This window comes from Motacilla alba, chromosome 5 (genome assembly GCF_015832195.1).
Source record: "Motacilla alba alba isolate MOTALB_02 chromosome 5, Motacilla_alba_V1.0_pri, whole genome shotgun sequence".
Classification (NCBI taxonomy): Eukaryota; Metazoa; Chordata; class Aves; order Passeriformes; family Motacillidae; genus Motacilla; species Motacilla alba.
The window spans coordinates 26,507,933-26,530,081 of NC_052020.1; the positions used below are offsets into that span (position 1 = coordinate 26,507,933).

A 22,149-nucleotide genomic window follows, 5' to 3' on the forward strand; every position below is an offset into this window, starting at 1 on the left:
GCTGCCCTGCCAGAAGCTTTATTGATGTCAATGATGATATTTTTCTATTAAAAGATGAACAAAGCTATCTGGGCTTTTTTTTATTTGCAATATAAATAAACCTAGTTACCTTACCTTTAGAGAGGAAATTAAAATTCAGAGGCTTTGTTAGCAAAAGAAATGCAGATTTGAAGCCTTGATTCATAAAGTTTTTATCTGCAACTGGAAGAGCTCTTTAATAATAATAATTACTACTGATAAAAATTGCACACTGAAAAATTCAGTTTCCTTATTCAGGTAATTTCTCCTGGCATTTTAAAATGAACTAGCCTGCCTGTGCACACATGTATGCCACAATGCAGGTCTTTGTTTGTCTGAGAGTGGCATAAACATGTATCTGCTGAATTCTTAAGCACAGGAGGCGGATGAAGCTGGGGTGGACTGGTCATAAAGCAAGTGCATTTCTAACACAGAGGTGACAGAGCTAGGCTAGAGACCCTTCACTGACCTCCAGCTTGCACTGCTGCTTTTTAGCCACTTTATGGATTTCTTTGCTAGGCACCTCTGTCAGAGGTATCATTAGGCAAGTATGAGAGCAAGGGCAGTGGCCCAAATACTTGTCATCACCAGCAATTGCTTGACCACATATACATGAATATTTAGTTAAAGGGACAGTGTATTTGATACTTGGAGTTGATATTAAAACATACACGTTGGCAAGACGCTGCTGCTTTTGTGCTGACTAAAGTGATGTTGAAGTAGCTTATATTTTTTTCTTAACAGAAGTCTTTCTTTTTCCCCAGTGGTGATAAATCAGTAGTCTGTTCCAATCCTGATCAACAATATTCTATTGTTATAGTACTGTCATGTTCCAGTTGATATTTGTGGAAGAATGACATTTAGAAAGAGCAAAACACCTTGTTTTTAAAAGACAACCCACAAACCAACATTCTCATGCTCACACAAAATTTAAAAAGTGCCAATATAGGAAGATACTTAGATTTATAAATTCTCAATGCTTCCTTCATGAGAGATACTGGTATTTAAACTATATTTAGAATTTTGATCTCAAATTGTAAGTGCTTACTTCAGCCTGTATAGTACCATAATAGCACACTCCAAGGACCATGTGACAAAAAGTAAACATGAAAACTCTGTGGTTCACATGTTGCTCAGCTGAAAAGCAGAAATGGCACTAATGTTTGCAGCAACCCTTTGGTGTTAAATACAGAAAGGTAATTTCTTATGAAACAAGAAAACAAAACAAACAAACAAAACAAACAAAAAAATTCCAGTTTTCTATATTCTCTTGAGTTTGAGATCTGCTGAAAAGGTATTTTGAGTATAATTCAAACCTGCTAAGATGTTTTTCTTCTGCTCTTCTGTCAAGGTTTAGGATGGTACTCCCCAGTCTAGTGCCCCCACTCTCCAAACCACACAGTGGTTCTCTGTCTTTTCTCCTCCTCTCCCACTTTGATGGGCTGAAGAGGAGAATTGGAGGCACAAAAGGCAAAGATCATAGGTTGAGCTAAGAACAATTTACTGGAAACAGCAATGAGATAAGAAAAGGAGCAGTAACAGCAATAAAATATGTCATGGCTCCCTCTGCCACATTTTCTTACCAGAAGGAAATGTACAGTTTCAACAATCACCCTTTTCCTTTGAAGAATGTTTCTTTCCGCCATCCCAGCAATGACATGAGATGGTGTAGAGTACCTCCATGACCTAGCTGTGCCCCTCATGTCTGCTACAAAAAATAACCCTGTGCTGGCTGGAAGCGGGACATCTTCACATCATGAGCATTAATGAAAAAGACTGCACCTGATCTCAGGCTGCGTAGATAAGTCTACAGTTTTACTTTCATTTTCTGAGGCAGTATGGTTTTACTGCGGGTTTGTACCACTTTAGTTTGAATAATATGCTACAAAGGTGGAGGATACACCTAGACGTTTGGAAAGCTAAGCAATCTGTAGGGATCCCTTTTGTCAAAAGTAAATTTCAGGATCTCATTTGCGAGTGGAGATTGTAATGCTGTGATAGGGTCTGTACCTGCAGTTCTTACAGAGATCTGTTTCAGGAATAGAGCCTGGAAATTGAAGCTAGGGGAGCTTTCTAACACATTAATTGGGTTAAAATATTTAAGAAGCCACATCCATACTCTTCCCAAGAAGGCAATGACTTTGCATAGCCTTTTAAAATGTGAAGTAAAATCTTGCTCTTAATCACTTTTAGTAGCCTGAAGTGCTTTTATTGTTCTTTCTGTGGTGTCCCACCCTTAAAGGGAAATGATTTATGATTTCATTGAGTCTTTTATTCATACTTAGACACAACAAGCTGCTTATATGGAAACTAAAATGAGCAGCAATAAGGAACAGGTACCCTGAGCTTAGAACAAGTCTTGCTCTTTGCCCTCATGCAGAAGAGCATTAGGTCTTCCAGGCGTGGAACGTCTTGTATCCAATACATGAGTCTACACTTGCACCTATAAGCTGTTAGACAGCTGTTGGATAAGTAAAACTAAAGGCAGGCGGACTTGAAAGAGAAGACAACAAAATGCAATTCAGGAAGCATTTGTTTTCTGGTCATATGGGACAAATGTTTCCAGTCTGCTCCCTTTCTTGCAAGCTCACTGCTGACAAGTACTTTACATCGTTTGTGCCATGTTATCATCCTGGTTTAAAGGTGAGGTAATCGTCTTCAACCGAGAGGCTACAAAACCATACTCTGACCTAACACTCAGTGGCATAATGTGAGTAGAAATGGAGTTTCTGCCCCACACGGAGGAGTTGATTGATGGGCCCTCCTGATAGGGAAAGGTGTGGTATGTGAGTCTGAATTTGCATCTCTATGGCTGGGTGTTTTGTCAGCAGGCTTTGTAGAGAAGCCTAGACCCTCTCACACCTCCTTGAGAAGCAGCTGACATCGCTGTTCAGAAATGGTTTTTGGCACCCTGTTTACCTCCAGCAGATAGAGGCACTTAAGCCTTGGGTGAAATAGCAATTTTTCATTGAATTGCAGATACATTATTGCCTATATGCATCTGCTATAGGCCCTCTTGACTGGCTTTTTCCTGGATATTGTGATTAAAAGTCTGAATTTTAGTTCTCTGCTTAATCCTGTCATGTTTGTTCTAGAAATCTATGATGTGGAATGGAGTCTTCTGGATTGCACTCTAGAAATGCGTGCACAGAAATGAGTGCTTCAGTTTCTGTGTGGAGCAGATTGAGTAGTTTCCCTAGCCAGGTTACTTACTTGGCTTTCAATCATGTCAGTGAACGAAGTTATTATCACCCTGGTCCTGTGCACTTAGATGATTTCAGTCTGCCTCTTATGCAGTTATTTCATACTTTTCTGTTTCTCAGTTATCCAACTGGTAGTGTCACAGAAAAGGTCAAAGATGGAAGGAAAGAAAGTGGTGGATCAACATTCTTCATTGAAGCATGCGTTCAGGGCATTTTTTACATCTCTCAGATGCTCTGTTGTGGGGTTTTTTATTGTGAAGATGAGTAGAACTACTCAATTTTGCTACGTGCTATAAAGCATTTTAAAAAGACAGTTCTTTCTGAGTGACTTGATTTATGAGAGTACAGTTTGGAGGTGGAAGAATATTCTTTGTTCAGTGACAGCTCTAACAGAGTAACTATAAGCGACAGAATTTGCTTGGGAAAGTGCTCTAGGTTAAGTGTAGGATGCCTGGCTGTTTACAAGTAACCATCTAAGTCATACAGTTTGGATGTGTGGAGGCAATGTGAAAATCTATTGACATCTTCAGTTACTCAACTGGTTTATTTTTGGGAGCTCATGAATTGGCAGGACATACTGACCCTGCCTGGAGGGGAAAAGCATAATGACTTTGAATGCAGAAGACTTTGTGAATATTTTGTCAAGTTACTTGCTACTATTTCTTTGCAGCAACTATAGTGGAGGTTTTAACTGTTTGGTTTCCCACCTGAACATTTTTGCATATTGTTGATATATTTTAATGAAAATCTACTTGTCTGTCAAGACAAAACGGCTTAATGCATCCTAAAACAGATTTGAAGAGTATGAAGTTTTTTTGCGTGAAAAAGGGGGAAAAACATTTGGTTATAAGATTGCTTGTTTGTAATCCTTTGTAATATTAAACCTTCACTTGGAACAGCTATAGGTTGGATTCAGGATTGTTCATGGACACAAAAGGCTACCGTGTAAGAAGGACAGGGCAGTCTTGCACACAGGTAATTTTGGATTGTAAGGAAGTAAGGAGTTCAGAGAAGTTGTATTTATGCTCAAAAACACAGCTGTATTTTTTGTGAAACCGATACTACTTTTGCTCTATGTGACTAGAGAGGACCAGCAGACAGAATCAAAAATTGACAGTAACAACTGCAAAGTGAACACTTTGCCCTTCCTATTATAGGGTTTCTGCTTGTGACTGATTTACACAAAACTATTACCCACTGTGCATAACAAAACGAAAACCAGAAGGCTTTCTTGTAGTATTCTTTTTGTAGCTGCTACTTATGGTCCTGATTTGGAGAGCTAGTGCAAGGTTGCATGGAATAAATAGGGGGTTTGTCATGGAAGAAGGTGGTTTTCATTTGGCTTTCAACATTCAGTGTTCTGACATCATCAGAAAATCTCAACTGCATTGTCAGATTAGTTGAAAACAATTTCATTGCTGGAAATAAGTAACTTCAAAACATTTTGCTTGATGATATTTGCAGTCATCTTACTGAAAAGTTAAAAGTTGTGTTTGTAACTCTTAATTATTCCATATCCCTTTATTCATTCACACAATTAACTTGAAGTCTCACACCAGCATTGCAAGATTTCTTCCAAATGCTGAATTGTGAAAAAGATTAGTTACCAACCACTTTGAGGGGAAAGAACCACTGATTAGACTTTTCTGTGTTACACAAGCAAAGTTAAAAAGAAACCCGACAGATGAAGAAATAAAATAAAGCATATGTTAACACTTGGCAAGCTGACTGGACTCACTGAGACCATTTTGCTTGAAAGGTGTCTCCTTAACCATATTTTTTTTAATGAAGCAGAAGTGGTGGTGGGTTTTTTGTGTTTGTTAGGGTGGTTTTTTGTGTGTTTTTTTGTTTTGTTTTGTTTTGGTTTTTGTTTGTTTTTTGATTTTGTTTTGGTGGTTTGGGGTTGGTTTTTTTTTTTGTTGTTGTGGTTTGGTTTGATTTGGGTTGGTTTTTTTTTTTGTTTTATTTTTTTAAATATGAAAAGGAAGATCTGGAAAACTCATGTGTCTGGAATGATGTCAGCTTATCTGTTCAGCAACAGCCCAGTCCCTTACTATTATTAAATACAATTGCTGGAAAAATTGGCCTTGAGGAAGGAATGTTAATTTATTTTTGATGGCTTTTTTTTCTGAAGTGTGTATTGGACATTAGTTTCAAACAGTTGTTTGTTTTTTTTTTTTCTCAGTCCTATCACTGCTACTTTTCACCTTACTTTAATAAATTTGTGACTTTGTTATAAAGTTATATAGCTAATATTTTGGGGACTTTCCTTCCAATGCAAAAGTTGAAAATGAAGCTAGATATATTCAGAGCTTGTAGAAATGCCAAATAAGCAGTATGAACAACAGAAGAGGCTGTATAGTAAGAAAAAAATAAATTGAAAAATCCTCATTCAAGACCTAAATGAAACGACTGCATTGCAGAACGCCTTGCTGTGCTGCTCTCTGTGCAGACACCTTCAGCCTCGCGGCCCGTGGCGGGGGCTCAGTGCCCGGCGGGCCCGGCGCCTCGCTGGACCGAGCTGGGCCTGGCTCCCGCAGCCGCCGCAGGTCGCGGCTCGCCGGGCTGCCGGAGGGCAGGGGCAGCTGCCGGGTGCCTCTTGGAGGCAGCCTGTCCTTCCTGGCTTGCAGGGACGGTACGCTCTGCTGCGGGGGGACACGAACCCTTTGAGAGATAATGTTTCTTCAGGCTATCACTCGGGCTCTTGCTCAGCAGCTGAGGCATTTCATTGGGAAATGCAACATCAGAAAAGCATGCTTTTAGACTCCGAGTGGCTTTGGAACAGCTGTACTGGAGCAGCTAAATAAATATAACCCTCTATAAGAGGAAATAACTTTTCTAACAGATATATGCACAGATGGATTGTAATCATACTGAGCCCAGTGTTTGCCTGAGCAAGAGAGGAAACCTTTTAATAGCGATCTATAAATGGAAATCTGTGCTTATACCAGCTTCTTCTAGCAGCGATTGGAGAACGCTACTCCTGCCTAGTGAGAATGATATAAGCATCTCAGGGAGTTGGAAAAACTAGATGACCTAGGGAGACACCGGCCATGAGCTAAAACAGCAATGTACATGACATTAAAATTTATTGGTGCCCAGATGCCTACAGAAGTGTCTGGGAGCAGTTCTCTTACAGCAGTGTGAGTGGGCCTGGGTAACACAGACCTGAGGTACTCGGTATGCTTGGAGAGAGCAGGGGAGCATAGCACCCCTGTCAGGGGGAAACCCAGGGTTTTGCTACCTCCAAAATGCTACCTACTAAAACCAATTTCAGATTTGGAACATATTTAGTAATTACAGATGCATGTCCTAAAATATTTTATGATAATAGGGCAAAACATTGAGCTGAAATCATATTCAGACAGCACTTATGAGAGTTGCTGCTTCAGGATGGAATTATGATTGTAAAATAGTGGATCTGGTAAAAGTTCATCCCAGGTTTGAGGTTTTTTTTATTCATGAGTGAGGGAGTTTTTTAATAAGTACTTTAATGAAGTACTGTCCATCCCTTAATTTTCAAATTTTAAGATATTTAATGAAGAGGGAGTTGTTACTGGTGGGATTTTGCTTTAAAACAGCAGCTCCAAACTGAAAGCAAATTGGTAGATTTAAACACCAACCTGTGTGTCCTAAAATAAATTGATGGCATCTCCTGACAGACGTGGTGCCAGTAATCCAGAGAGGGCCTTGGGGCCATGTGATGAAGTTGCATGTTTAAAGAGTAAAACATGACTTTAAGTTAGTGCGTCCATTTGTAATTCTATGCCTGTATTTTTTCCTTGGGGAAAAAAAAAGGGGGGTTCTTAAACTTCAGTGTGGGATGGAAGAGGTGGTCAGTGATTGCTTTTAAACACTGAGGTTTTCCAGAATGCCTGGGAAGGACATGGTGCTGCTTTTGTGGTGCACGTTCGCTGAGGTCTGTGTGGCAGCAGATCTCTGGCAAGAGCTTGCTGTGCTGCACGGGCCAGTTTTCCACAAGCCTCAGCAAAGTTGGTCACCGTGGATTATTCTTTCCACATGTCGATTTTGGGCATGAAGCTACTTAAGGGAATTGAAGCCAAAATTTAGGAGTTGGAAGGTTAATTGTTTTCCTTGCCTTTTGTGTGTCTGTGTGTGCTATTTACTTGGAGGGAGAGGGAAGAGAGAGTTGACCATTTCCAAGTGTACATCTCCCTTCATTCCTTTCCAGAATGACGGTGGAAAGTATTCCTAGGTTAGTTTGGTTTAACAGCTAAGTCACTCTCAGTAGTAGAGACTGCTGTAAGTACACAGACTTTTAGCAAGAAACACATCAGGACTTGGATTTTGTTGCTGAAGAATTAGTTCTCCACAAGGGACAGGAAAAAAAAGGTGTCCATGTTCAGCTGAGGAAATTTTACTGATGCAGCTAGGCAAGCATAGTATATTTATTGCTATGGTCTTTATTTTAAACCATTTTCCCAAAGACTGCCAAAAATGTCATTTTACCCACTTAAGGCATAAAAAACTATAAAATCGGAATTGTGGTAGGCAATTTCCCTTTTTAACATTGGAGCTGCAGATGCACTTATTTTAGAAGTTGACTAGAGAGCTAGTGAAATGATACTGGGAGCTGAGGAACTGACAGGTGGGGTTTTTCCAGCTGCTGCTTTTAAAAACTTGAACTTTTAAATCCTGAAAAATCCTAGTGTCTATTGAATGCTAGGGGGAGCTTAGCATAAGAAAATGTTCAAATTATTTTTAACAATTTGCAATATTTGAAACTAAGAGGAGTTTTCCCAGTGATATTGAGAAAATTGGCACACAACATTCTCTCCATATATAAGAAAAAAGTGCTAATTCCTCTTTACCATGCAAATATCTGTGCATAAAATTAAATACATATATATTTATTAACACCAAAAATGTTTTAGAAAACCTTATATTTCTTCAAGGAAGGGAGCTAAGAACTATAACAAAAATTATAAACTACTTCTTTTTATTGGATGTAGCTTTTTATATGTCCAAACCTGTCTTATTATTACCAGGTAAGGTATAAGCAAAAAAAAATCCATTAAAGAAATTACCAGTTACAAAAAGCTACCTTAAAAAAAAAAAAAGGGTGACACACTAAGAAGTTATTGTGGCTTAATTGGGTAGGTGGTTCATGTCTTTTGGAACAGTTTGAACTGCCATGATGTCTTTGTGGAGCTAAGTATGTTTAACTGGAAGGCATCATATTCTAGAAAATGGACAAAATGTACTGGAAATGTAGGAGCAAGAGGAAGGGGATCTGGAGGGACCAATACTCTTGTGGTTTGAGGAGATTTGCTTCTTTCTGCTAGTTTTTTTTTGTCATCTCACCCTTTTCTCACTTGTTAGCTTCTTGTGTGTTGCAACACAAATGGAAACCGAATGGAAACAGAATGGAAACCGACCATCGTGCCTGACCTCAATTGACAGCGTGAATTCTTTGGCCTTGGGCCTCTGAAAATGCTGCTCAGGGAGATAATCCCCATCTCTGCACTGGTGCTACTGTGAAGCTTTATGCCAACACCAGAGTCACAAGTCTTGCAGAAAGTGAGCTGAAAACAGCTGAAGGGTGTGGAAACCTTGCTTAAGCAGAGCCGCTGAGTTTAGAAACGTCTGCAGTAGTACAAACGTAACCTGCTACCTGCAGGATCTGTATATGTGTAAAAGCCATTCTTTTAGTTAAACTTTTTTTCCTGATGGTCTAATGTGCAGAGTGAATAGCAATGAGTGTGAATTTCCTTCTGCTTTTTTGTTCATTTTTGTGGCTCTGACGGTACTTTTGTGACTCTGATTTCTCAGGTTTTGTCTGCAAGGGAAACTTTTGTGCAATGTTCAAGATTTTCAGTAAGAGAGAGAACAAAACCACAAATAGAAGTGGTGCAAGACTTAGGAAGAGCATTGACTTAACTATTTAACCTACTGTAATAGGTGAATGTCATAATTTATGTGCAAATTAGCACTTGCCCTTTTCTTTAAAGTAATGCTGTGACAGCATTCCTCATGCATAGCTCTCAGGGCTAGTTCTGTTACTGTTTTTTGTTTGTTTGTTTCCCCCCCCCCCCCCCCCCCCCCCCCCCCCCCCCCCCGTCCGTAGCTGTGACAAGTACATATCTTTATATGTAAAGGGGAAAATGACACTGCCAATTTCATCTGTACTGTTTGTATTTAAAAAAACTCTGTGCCCTATTTTATTTTTTTCTGTGAAACCTGGCTATATTTCACAACCAAATGTGAAATGGTTCTGACCATCATCATTTTGACCATCCCTTCCCCCTCTCACTCCTTCAATGACAGAAATCTGACATTTGCTCTTGGTCAAAACAGTAGCCAAGGGACCATGGTGCTCCCTGACTTCTGGGGCCCTCAGAAGGGGCAGTGGGAGCAGTGGCAGAGCTCTTTCCACAGTCTGCTGAAAGAACCCTTGTTCCTGTAGTCCAGCTGCTGTGATGTGTGCTGTCCTCCTGCTAAAAATCAGCACAGGTTGCTCTTAACTTGTCCAGGTAAAACAGAACATTCAGTCAGAGGGTTCAAGGAGTGGAAGATGTGGAAGCTTGTCCGTGCACCAGTGAGCTCTGAACACAAGTGATACCTTTTTATTAAATACCTATCTTATTCCTTTAACACTATCTAGCCTCTGTTCTAGGTAGCCTCTCAAGGCATCACATGCAGTTCCAATGTATCCATTCCTTGTGGGCCTGAAAGCTGTTTCTTATTTGTGGCATCTCAGATGTTGCTGTTGTAGGAAAAGAACAAAAATTCTTTTTCCTTGGAGTGATGGTTGGGAATGTGGTTGCAAAGATGGGAGGAATATATATGTAATGGTAGTTGCTAAAAGCACTCTTACAGGGTTTTAGAGCCCCCTTTTTTGGATTCTCTGATTCCCAATTGTGCTTTTATGCTTATGGTGCTTATAAGCATAAATGCTCATAAGCATCTGATGTAAACAGATGAAAGCTTGTATCAGCATTTATCAACTAATAGGTATAAATAAATACCTTCCTTTCTTTGTTCATATGATTTTGTAATTGCATGCAGGGGAGGAATTGGGTGAGATTCCTCGGCATTTTTATCTAATTCCTAGACAAAAGTAGTAACAATGTCACGATTGCACCTGAATAGGTCTGCCTAGTGTCCTGAATTTCTCTGTGTCCCCTGGCCACTACCACAGCCAAGGCTAGCGTATGTGCAATAAGTCTTACAGATGACAACTCTAGTAAAAGCTAGCATGATATATTTAGATCCACAATAAACCTTCATTGACTGCTGTATGCTTATCTTGAGTTTATTAATATGCGTGGCATACGGTCTCGTGGGTGGGCTGAAATAGGAAGAAATGTTTTGGAGAGGTTTCATGTGCACTTTAGCCAACCTTAGGATGGGATTTCAAACTGAGTAAGAGACTAAATATGATTGAAAAGACAGGCACTAACCTGAGACTGAGTTAGGTTATCTCATTTGTCCTAGACCTCTTTGGGCAAGTAATTTTAAAATCTCTGTCTCCCAGACTTAGCTGTCTTCAATAAAAAGGGAATACTAGTAATTCAGTCCCTTAAAGAGACATTGCCAGAGTAAGTGCATTAAGAGTATACTCTTTACGCATTCTTTAGTGCTGTTATACTGTGATTATGAGGCCATGCAGCCATGAAAAATAGAAATGGCTGTAATTCGGTTTCTCTACTATAGCGCAGGGAAAGAAGCCATGGACAATAAGAGCAGGACACCTGCCTTGTGTTGTCATTTCTTTAAAAAAAAAGGAAGCCTAAACCCCCAACCACCACAGATCATGCAAGTGGAAGAGCCCTTCCCCTTAGGCTGCAGTTCCAGGCAGAGCTTGAGGAGAGTGCAAAGGCATTATAGAACACTGCATCTGTAGAGTATCAAGAGATCTCTACTATGACACTGGCATGTATATCTTAATGTCTACAAGTGAAATTTCATGTGCTTTAGAAGACTTAGTGACTTTTATATAAATTACCTTAAAATTTACCTCTGGTAGGGGGCGTTCTACAGCGTACTTAAAAAGAAGTGTTCTATAGTAGTTTTGGAATTCAGTATAAATGTTCAAAATGAAGATGCTTTACTTGACATCTTGCAAATGCAGTGTGTAGACAAAACTGAGATAAAGGAAATACAGAAGAATAACCTCATTTTGGCAGCCTTTTTGTTTTTTAGTGCAAAACAGGCTGCTTTGTCTCTCTTTGTGTACCTGTTAGAAATACAGAATGTTGCAAGTGACACGTGTTGTGACTGGTGTTGATATATTGCTTAAACTGTTGCCAAGTATTATGTAAATGGTAAATATTCCAATAACATGAAGTTTGTTCATGGACAAGTTCCTTCAACTACTTTCCCCAGGAGAAATTTGTCTGTGGTATAATAACTGGCAGAATGTTTTTCTGCATTGGTGGAGTCACAGATCTTTTCCAAATGGAGAAGAGCTGTTAATCAAATGCCAGCCTGCTGATGAGAGATTGGATGTTCATTCTTATTGTTTGGAGATGTGTTGAAAATAGTAATGTCATCAGATGCTGTGGGATGTAAGCTGGACCACTTGAAGTAACCTACTTGAAATAAGAGAGTGCTATCTACCTGGTGGGAAAAAAACCAAAAAACCCCTTAGAGTCCATTATCACAAAATCAGAATGGTTTGGTTTGGAAGGGACCTTAAAGATCATCTCATTCCACCCCCCTGGCAAGGGCTGGGACACTTTGCTCTAGTCCAGGTTGCTCAGAGCCCCAACCAAACTGGCCTAGAACTAGATGACTAGATGCATTATGGATTGTAATGGAGCATCAGTCTCAGAGTTTCATTGGTGTGAGACAATTAATGGAATCTATATACTTGAAGACATGATTAGTTCATTAGCCCTTCATTTCAAAGTGAAAACTATATAATGTTAGGGAATTTATTTTTTCCTTCATGCTTAGTGATTTCTTTTGTAGATGGTCAAGTGTTTAGTGCAGATGATCTTATCAGCTTTTCTAGTAAGTTTCTGATCTTCCAATTATTTATATCCTGAGGTTTTTTTTCACAATTTGCGAGGACTTATTGTTCCTGTTAATAGCAATTACATAGCCTGTATCTTTAGCAAATGCAGCTGTTCAAAGTGTAATGTGGGATTATTGAATCAAAATGTTATGACTTCAATTAAAGTATATTTATATTCAAGGACTTGCAGAGTAAACTGTGCAATTGCAGGATACTTCTGATCTGCTTAAAACTCACAGAATTCCATCTACAGGTGGATTAATGCATAAACTTTAGTTTTTCTCATAATATTGAACTTAATTATAATGACCTCAACTTTATTTTACTAACAGCTGAGTCTTTGCTCAGTTTAAAATAGCTTTGTAAGGGTTCTTAATGAAGAACGCTTTTCCTCATGCTGTTATTGAATAACTTATTTTCTTTCTAGTTATAAAGTACAGAATGAGTGGCTTGTTTGGTTTCAGGTAGTTTTGTTGAGCTGAATCTTTCAGAAATTTCTGACTTTGCTCTGAGTCCATATGAGGCTGATGGCACTTATGCCCCATAGTGGAAGTGGTTTATAATGCTAGTAAGGATACAAATAAGCCACTACAGAAATGGAAGCACTTTGTATTTGATCCAGTATTGGTGCCAGCCATCTGCTCTTTCCTTCCTCCACTGAACTCCCTGTGGCTAAAAGGAGGAGATTGGGCAGGTGTCTGTCAGGTAACTGGCAAGGAGCTCTGAATCCAGAGACCTGGAGAGTGCTTTGATTTTTTTAATTAAAGGTTAAGAAATCAGAGTGCTCTTTTAGCCCCTGGAGTTTTAAAACCTTACTGTTTTCCACTATGTGATAATCCTGCTTGCCCACATCTTTCGGTGTTCCTACTCCCAGTACTAGTGTGCATTTGCTTAGCTGCATTGTTGTAATGCCTGACAGCCCCAGTCATGGCCAAGAGCTTACTGTACTTTATAACAGACCAGCACAGTAAAGAGACCCTTTTACAATCAACAGTGATTGCAAGAATTCTTGTAAGACATAATTTTAGAAATTTTAACTGAAGCCCTGTCAGTGCTGTAAAAGACTGACTGCGCTCAGTCAATGCTGTCATCTGTTTGCTGCAAGTGTGTGGATGTGGGCAAGCCAAGGTCAGCGCTGCTTCAGCTTAGATAACTGCTGATGAACTAAGATATTTTTGGGTCAAGTGAGATAGAGGCAGGCATGTGACAAAAGAGCAACTATGTTATTGTGACTTTTTTCCTTCACTTTTTGTTTTACTCCCTCTTCTTTGGTTATCACTACCCTGATTGCATCATGTCTGAAATTAGACTTCTAAGCCCTTTGTGGAAGACAAGACTCTCCATCTAGGCAGTTAGTGGCTATTGTTAAAGATAATACAACTCCATTAATATCAATGTTTTTGGTTTCAAGTATTATTCTTATTTTATGAAACAATTTGAAGTGGTTTGCTTAAGGTGCATGTCTGTAGCAGAGTTGGAAGCTGATCCCAGATCCCGGGGTTCTGCCTGTATGTGTAGTCTCAGCTATTGTCCAGCCAGACTTGGGTAAGTGATGATGCCTGCTTGACAGTCTTAAGAATGTCTCTGCCAAGGGCTCAGGCTGAGGAATTGAGTACCTTTATATTTCTCATGATGAAACCTCTGGGAATGGAAAGTATCACTGTCTCTATGAACTTTCACCATTCTCTTCCCTTATTTGTGGCCCATTACCTCTTGCAAAGCCTCAAAGGAATTTGTAAAGCACTCAAGACTTTGTTGTTCTGTAACTGGATGTCTGTGCAAGCCTGGTTTTGTGCTGGTTGAGATGGAAACAACTGAACCTGTAGCAATCTTTCCTGTTGCAGCTCAGTGCATTCAGTTGTGTTTTCTTCTCAGGGCTAAAGTAGGGAGAGATTTGATCTGTCTCTAGGGTGTCCATGCAATTCTGCAGCTGGTGTGCTTGTGGCAGGAGAGGCATTTGGAGTGAAGGATGTGTTGTGGTCCTGTCAGGTATGAGAATGCGAGGGCGGGGAAAAGCTTTTGGCCTGCTCTTTGCCATTCTGATTTTGGAGCCTGCTGTGATTCTTGCATGTTAGTCTCTGTTGCTAGCAACTGCCTTCCCAGACAGCTCCAAACAAAAAAGCTTAAAATAACTGTCTAAGGGCTTACAGTTAGAACTGTTAACCCATTTCCAGTGGGAAAGAATTGTGTTCCTGTAACCTTACAAAGACTGAAAGCAGCATTTCGTACTCTGTAATTACTGTGCTCATTCTGCTCTCGAAGGCTGCCCAAACCTCTTCAGATCAGGGTTTATCATCATGACAGATTATAATAATTATGCCTAACTTCAGTACAGTTTATAAACATTAACCAATATAAAAAATGTACCATGTACGTATTTTATCAAAGGATAAGCCTGGTCTGTGTTGCAAAGCCATTTGTAAAGATGGGCTTTCCTGTGTTTGTGCTTAAGAGTGCGGGTTGTGGAGCTGCCTCTCTCTTAGTGCGAGACAAAAGACTATAGTCTTCTGCAAATCATGAATAATTTGTTTTCATGTGATGAGGTTTGCATGAAATTTTGATTATTTTGGAAACAGCACTCAAAGTTTTGGTTGAAAATAAGTGAAGATTTTACATATCCTTGCAATAGCTGGTAGAAGCAACATTGTCAATTCCTTTAAAAAAAATCTGGTTGTGGCTTTTCCCCCCCTTTTGTTGTTTGTTTAATTATCTGCTAAGTTTTAAAACTTTAGTCAGTCTTTTTAGTAATTTTTCTACCTCATCCATACTGTTTTTCTTCTGGTGGAGCTGTTTGTGTAAGCCGGGTTTTGTCTGGCTTGTTACAAGGATAAGACTAATCAGCACTTGATGGACATTTTCTTTGTAGCAACTTTTTGTCTCTTCCTTATCCATTAGAACAAAATCATGTGGAAAATACTAGGTGTGTTTGGAAAAGGAAACCTCCAATACTTGTAACCAAGTTTACAGCTTGAATTGAGGAAGACAACCCCAAAAGTAGGTTATTTTTAAGTGTCCAGCAACAGTATATGACTTTCCCCTCATAGAACTGTTATCTGAAAACTTCCCTTTGAGGTGTATTTGAGGTGCTTCAGACCTTGTAATTCAAAACACCAAAATCTTTCTCTGTAACATCATCCATACTAGGATGGATCTGTGTGTTTAGATTGAGTGTGGAAAAATTGTGGTGATGTGGATAAATAAAATCACATCCATGGATGTAAAAAGTAGGTTCAGATGGAATCAGAGTGTATACTTTGAATTTGAAGACTATTGGAACAGAAATGTACCTAATTAAGTAATGTTTAAAGGGTTGCATTTTCACTGTTTGACATTTATTACCTCCTTTACCATAAACCAAAATCTTTTCTTGACGTAGGATTTGTATTTCTCCTTGGATTGATTACTTTGTGTAGTTCATGTAGTTCTGTTTGGGTATGTATATTTTTCCCAGACAATATGGTAGTTCTACATTTTGTGTTATTTTGCTTGCTGTGGGTAATTAACCTCTGGTGGTGCTGAATGTCAGGAATGGTTTAGATTGGAGCAGTAGTTTGTGGTATCTGGTGGTCCAGTACAAGTGATCTGATTTTGCTGGCACGTAGTCCTTCGCAGCATGACCGCTTTCTCACATGTTTCACCTCACAGAGTTGATGGGTTTCATTTTTGAGTCTCTGGTTAGTACAGTGGTTCAATAAAGCTTTATTAACTCCCATCCTTGGAAAATGGGAAAGTGAAAGTGGCAGCAAAGTAATTTTAAGCATGTCCTCAGGGCAGAGGCGCCCGGGTAGTCAGTCATAGCATCAGTCTTTCTCTGCAATAGAAATGGGCCAGTCACATGAAAATTTGGGCAGGTCATATGCATACTACTTATTTAGGTATGTGTTTGCTAGCCCCGGGCAGGCACCTTCAGGAATCAGAGGAAGATGCCAAACTTCCTGGATGCTGTGTTTTCCCTTTTGTTGTCTGTCTGTGAAGCAGCTTTCCTTTCATCTCTTTGTCTTTATTACAGGCCTGCTGTTGGATTCCTTTTTTTTTTGCTATGCAGTGTTACACAACAAGTAAGCCTTCCCCATTTCATAGGCTTTATTGATTCTAGGACTTTGATCTGATAAGTTCCCTGGATTAGTTTCATACTTGGAGGTGTTAGGGGAGATGATTGATACCTAATTACATTCTTTTATAGTGGGCTTCTTTTAAACTGCAGCACTGCTCAGTTGGTTCCACACTCCTGGAAAACACACCGTTTGTTATAGACACAGACATTCAGGATGTCTGGAAAATGCCATACCATTGGTGATAAAGTGACAGAAACATAAAACCATCATATTTGTATGTATGTATTTTGCTTTCTTGAACAATATTGTGTTTTGTAGTTGATTTGAGTTTCCCCCTGCTTGCTTCAGAACATAGATTGCTGTGCTTAACTGTATAGAATTTACAAACATGTTTTATTTTCTGTGCTGTGCTATTATGCTTCCTGTTCAAGGTGTCTGAAGGTGGTGAGTGGGAGGTTGAAAACAATCTGCAGGAATTTTGATGTAGGTAACTGTCTGGAAGAAAATGTGACAAAGTGAGCATGCGGGAGAGGCTTTGGAAGGAGGGATTGAGGCTGTTTCCATATACAGCAGAGTAAGCATAGACTACATGCAATAAGCTTTGCAGGTCTTTTACAAACACAAAACCTGACCCATGCTTTCAGCCTTTTCTCTGTTCTTACTCAAGACTTTTGCAAATGATGCTAGTGGTTTCACAGAGGCAGATTTCTGCTAGTTGGAACAAGTTTGTGATGACCTGTAACTCTCCAGTCATTTTCAAAAATGCAAACCACAAAAGCCAGAAACAGAGTCTACCCTATTGAGCCTCCTCTGACCTTTTGTTGCACTGAAGGAATTTAAACTTTTTTGCCCTTTCTGCACATGTATGAATAGCACACCCACTTTGCATCTTTCACAGGCAGATTTAATTAAACCCATGTTTTCTTTCAGGTTTGAAGGGGAACTGGTAGCTGTTCTATTATATTGCTTAATTTTTGACCTTGCTTGTTGTGTGATCTTAGAAGTGAGTTGTTTCCTCTGTTTCTCTTCCTTATTATTAAAATATGTATTATAGTTCTTTATGTGTTTCATAAATGTGGGATTTTACCATAATAATGAGCAAATTGGAGAAGGAAGGTTTGATTGCTCTGTCTCAGAAGGACACGGGATAACTTGCTGCATTTGTCTTAAATGTAAGATTGTTCTTGGAATCTGTCCATCATCTTGGTTGAAAGTGATTGAGCTGCTTACCAGGGAGGACCATAATTTCACTTGCTGGCAGCAGGAGGACTTAGTGAGAAATGATTGTCATCGCCCTAAGCTGACAGATTTCCTGTAAGGAACAGTGACAGCATTGTTGCAGTTAAGGCTGAGAATGTACATTAGTTAGAACAGAGAACACTTCATTTTACATGAATAAAACCCTTAAATAGAGGAATTTAAAAGCTAAGATGGTGGACTAAAAGATGGTCTACAACTGCAACTACAACTTGTCAGTATTCTCAGCATCCTTAATTTTGCTGAAGTTTGAGCAGAAATCAGTCTTTCCTGAGTCATTTCTGCAGCATTCTGTCAGAGAGAAATGCTTGCAAATGATCTCAAAGGAGACTGAGAAATGTGCACAACTTAAACTTGCTTATCATGCCAGATATAGCTGATGTAGCAAATGGACTAAACAAAGCACAGGACAGCACAGCCCTCAAAAAGTGAGCTGAAGAGTAAAGTTCAAGATTACTACAGTGTGTGAGGTCATGAACTTGATATGTGAAACTGTACAAATATACATATGCTTAGTTAAGAGAATATTTATAGAAATGGAATAATGGGGGATAGTTACCAGTTATACTGGCAACAGTTGCCAGTTATACATGCAACAAGTTTTGAAGAGAGATAGAGATATTTTACATTAAATGGTTACCATTGAGTGTTTTTCATTTGTTCCCTAAAGCAAATAATCTTTAACTTCAGTTAAGGTTTTATATCAGGCTCTCCAGGCTAATTATAAACTATGACAGGACAGCTGCACTGGGTAGGGATGTCTCAATAATTCTGCTTTGAATTGGGTAAAATCTGCTGATGGGTGATCTGGCTGGTAACAGCCTAGTGAGTGGCTCTGAGTGTCTGTGCCCTGCACCCTTCCAGTATCTCCTTTGAAGGGACTTCATCATTTCAGAACAGAATCGTGGATGCAGGAAAAGACTCCATAGTCCTGTTGTATACTTCAGGAAGTCCTTCAGCATTCTTTGCATAAATTTAGCTTATATAGTGTTTTATATATGTTTATGATTTTGTTTAATGCACTACTGCAGACACGCTAGAGAAGTTTTTAGCTAAAAATGCTAACTCTTTTCTCAGTAAGGTGCCATGAATTACTTTCCATAGGTATTTTTCCTTCCAGAAAATACTGCATTTGTGCCCATTGGATATGTTTATCTAATTTGTCATTCATTTTAGGTGCGGGAGAGAAAGCCTTGCAATATCAAAAATCCCTTAGAAATATGAAAATATTTACAGTATTAAAGGAGGTGGTATACAATTTGTATTCATCTGGAGAAAGTTCAGGAGAAGTTCTTGAATGTCAGAAGCTCCTGAAAAGAAGTGAAAATAACTGGTGATGTTTCATGCCAAATCATAGAGTTACTAAAACAAAATATACTGATGCTAGGTTCTGCTTTTTCTCTATGCAGTGTAAAAGCAATGCTAAGTATCATAACACTTCTGTATATTTGGAGGCAAGACACAGTATCTTTTGGGAATTACAGTATTGGAACTGGCTCTGTGCTTTATTCAAAGGTAAGGAATGGTCCAGGGTGTATTGCTCCAAAGCACTTAAGCCTGGAAGCACATTGCTATTTTCCTGTGCTACTGCAGGCTGACTCTTGTGCTGAAATTCAAGTAAAACAAAACAAAGCAGAAAAACCCCAGAGCTGGTAAGTGGTTGGGATGATGACTGTGTGAGCTCATTCCCCCAGCCTCAGGGAGGGAAGCCTGTTTAGTCAGCCAGCAGTGCTCATGCAGTGAAGCTGCCAAGCATGAGCTTTCCTGAAGCATAGTCATGCTGCAACTTGAACATTTATCACTGCAGCTTTAACTATGAACTGTTATTATTAGGATGGCAAAGAAGATACTTTTCTGTAGATTTTCTATATAGAAAGAAACTTCTAAAATGCGAATTTTGTGATACTTTCTTTTACCATCAAATACCAGATGCACCAAATGCTCCTTTATCTTAGTGATCTCTTCGGATATAGTTATTTTTGCACGTAACTGGGAGAACTGGGATGTTCAGTAAACATGTTTTGTTCAAATGTCTTTTCTCCCTAGTCACATACTTTTCACTATCCTGGGTTTTGTGCTGAATAACAACTTCAATTGTACATATTCCTTTTCCTCAATTAGGCTGTCTCTGAACTTAGTCCTTTTTATACTTTGCATCTTAATAGTTTTGTTAGGTCTCTTTCCCAGATCGCTGCAGTTCCAAACTGGTCTGAGTTAGACCTTGTGATGCTGGTGTCTTCTTACCTAGTAGTAGAAAAAGCAGAACGAACGTCCACACAAATGTAGGCTTGGAAAGTTGTGCTAATGCAATGCTTTTTACTAATGTGAGAGTCCTCTTTCTGCAGGTCTTCTGGGTACTTTTCTGTGTGGTAGCTGCAAGTCCCAGCCACAACTATTAAGAACAGCATCAGCTGGGCTCCTCCTTTCTTTCTTTGGTCGAAAACACGGACCCTTCAGTTTGAAAGTTGAATGCCATCTTTTTGACAATTATTGTTGTATTTTTCTTCACAGTGTAAAAAGTCTACAGCAGAATTTAAGAAAGCTGTCAGGTTGAAACTTGATCTCCTGGTAATATCTTCTGACTTCTAATATACAGAAAACCTTGCATTCTTTTTTGTCGGAATGATATGACTGAGCATTACAAAAGCATCCGTAGAAGGAGAATGTTGCCTAGTTTGGAGAAAAAAATAGCTTGTGATGATTTCACAAAGTAAGACTGTCAGAAATCACTCTTAGTAGTATTACCTCAGGTGTTGAAGTTTAGCTGATACATTTAGCTCTGGTACATTTGCAGTACTGCAGAAAGCAAGGAGAGAGGATAGATAGCATTAAGGCTTCTGAGAGGCATATAGCAGCTTATCTGCCTCTACATTTTTGCTACCAGGGATTCAGTTTCCTGCTGTAAGATGTTTTTTCCTCTCCTAGTGAAATTTTGAAGTAGGAAAAACTTACTTTATGAAATCTTCGTTTGTGTACTAGTTGCAGTTTAGAGAGAATTTTCCATCTCACGTGTCCATAATTTCTCCCAGAGTTATTTTCATCGTGTTGTGATAGTCTTGGGAAATGAGCTGAGACGTTGTGCTTAGAGGAGGGAGGAATGCCCTGGCTCCATGATGCAGGGTGGCAGAGGTCCATGGTTTGTAGCCAAAGGCGAAGGGGAGGCAGTGTGGGGGAGCAGCTGTGTAACAGCCTGAGGAAGTGAGTCACTGCACTCTGAAACACAGTCCCATGGTTCCAGTCGCACTGAAGCCAAGCTTGGCCTCTGAGGTGGAAGTTGCGTAAGTTCATTAAAACTCTTTGTCCTTTCCTCCTCGTCATGTTCCCAACCCCACCTCAGGTGTTAAAACCTGCACTGTACCCAGATCCATCTGAGGGAGCTCAGGTTACAGGACTTCAGTGTGCTATATAATTTTGGTTTATTATTTTTCATTTTAGAAAGTGGGATAAATAGATTGCAGGTTTCATTGGAGGGGATGTGTGTGTTTGTTAGTCTTACCTGCTCCACTCAAGAGAAACTTGGTTATGTAACAGAAGGGATGTAATAAGAATGTTTTTTTACAATTTGCTGTAATTTTCCTGGAATGTATCGGCAGTGGGATTTAAAGTGGAACAGGATACACACTGAAAAGGATAGAGGATAGGAATAGAGACTTAACACTCGAATGTTAGTAGTGGTAATCTGATAATATAATTGAATTTAAAATTAAACATATAAAAAAGTTTTCAGTGTCCAAATAGAAATACTAGTGTATGTGTTCACACATTAGACCTTAATCCTGCAAGCTAGCCTCTTAGAGTTTGTGGATAGCTTTTCTTCATGGAAGAGGAGGGTAGAATTGTTGTAGAGTGCCTGTTCTGGAAGGGCTTTCTTCTATTACATTTGTAGCTTTACACTAACAGATATTTGCTGATGTCTATGAGCAGCTGTTACAAGAGCAGCTGCCTGAACTACCTTTCAGTGAGTGTGACCTGAGCAGGAGCAGTTTCTTTCAGCTGTTGAAGAAAACTTCTGAGAGGGCCACACGTTGAGCAGGCCCTGGCCCAGGGCTTGGATGCTGGGTGGACAGTTCTTAACTGGAAAGCATCTGTAGTCATTGGTGGTGTGTGTGTGTGTGTGACTGATGGGCTGTTTCCTGACCCTTTTCCTTCAGAATACTGAATTGAGCATCTTGCTGCATGTTTGGCTGCTGTCTTCATGTACACACGTGTCTTTTAAAGGTCTTTGGGAAATGTTGCCTTTTGGCAAGCCATGAGGGTTTTTTGTTTTGTGGTTTTGAGTTGAGATTAAAACCAGAGTATTCTGGCTACAGAAAGATGTGGAAGTGATTGGCCAGATCAGAGGTAGTAAAGAGTAAGAGTAAAACTTTCAGGGTGAACTTAAGTGATTACTCAGAATTCTGTGTGCAATAGGGAGTTGCATCATGCAAGTACAGTGTGATATCTATTTTGTAAAACTAAGTTGTTTTGTTTTGCATTCTTCTAGCAGATCACATCTGTTGTTTCTTCCATCTATTATCCTGGTCTTCATTTCCATGGGAAATGGGACAGACATACACATTGTTACTTATCATATGAGCATTCATAGGCCAGTTATGTCTGTTGATGATTCATTGCAATTGCTTCTCTATTTCAG

The 22,149-nt window shown here is 39.4% G+C and overlaps 1 protein-coding gene across 3 annotated transcripts in view; it reads left to right on the forward strand.

Moving 5' to 3' along the window:
- Nucleotides 1-22,149, forward strand: part of MIDEAS (mitotic deacetylase associated SANT domain protein) — a 54,479-nt gene that overhangs the window by 7,429 nt on the left and 24,901 nt on the right. The window lies entirely within an intron of this gene.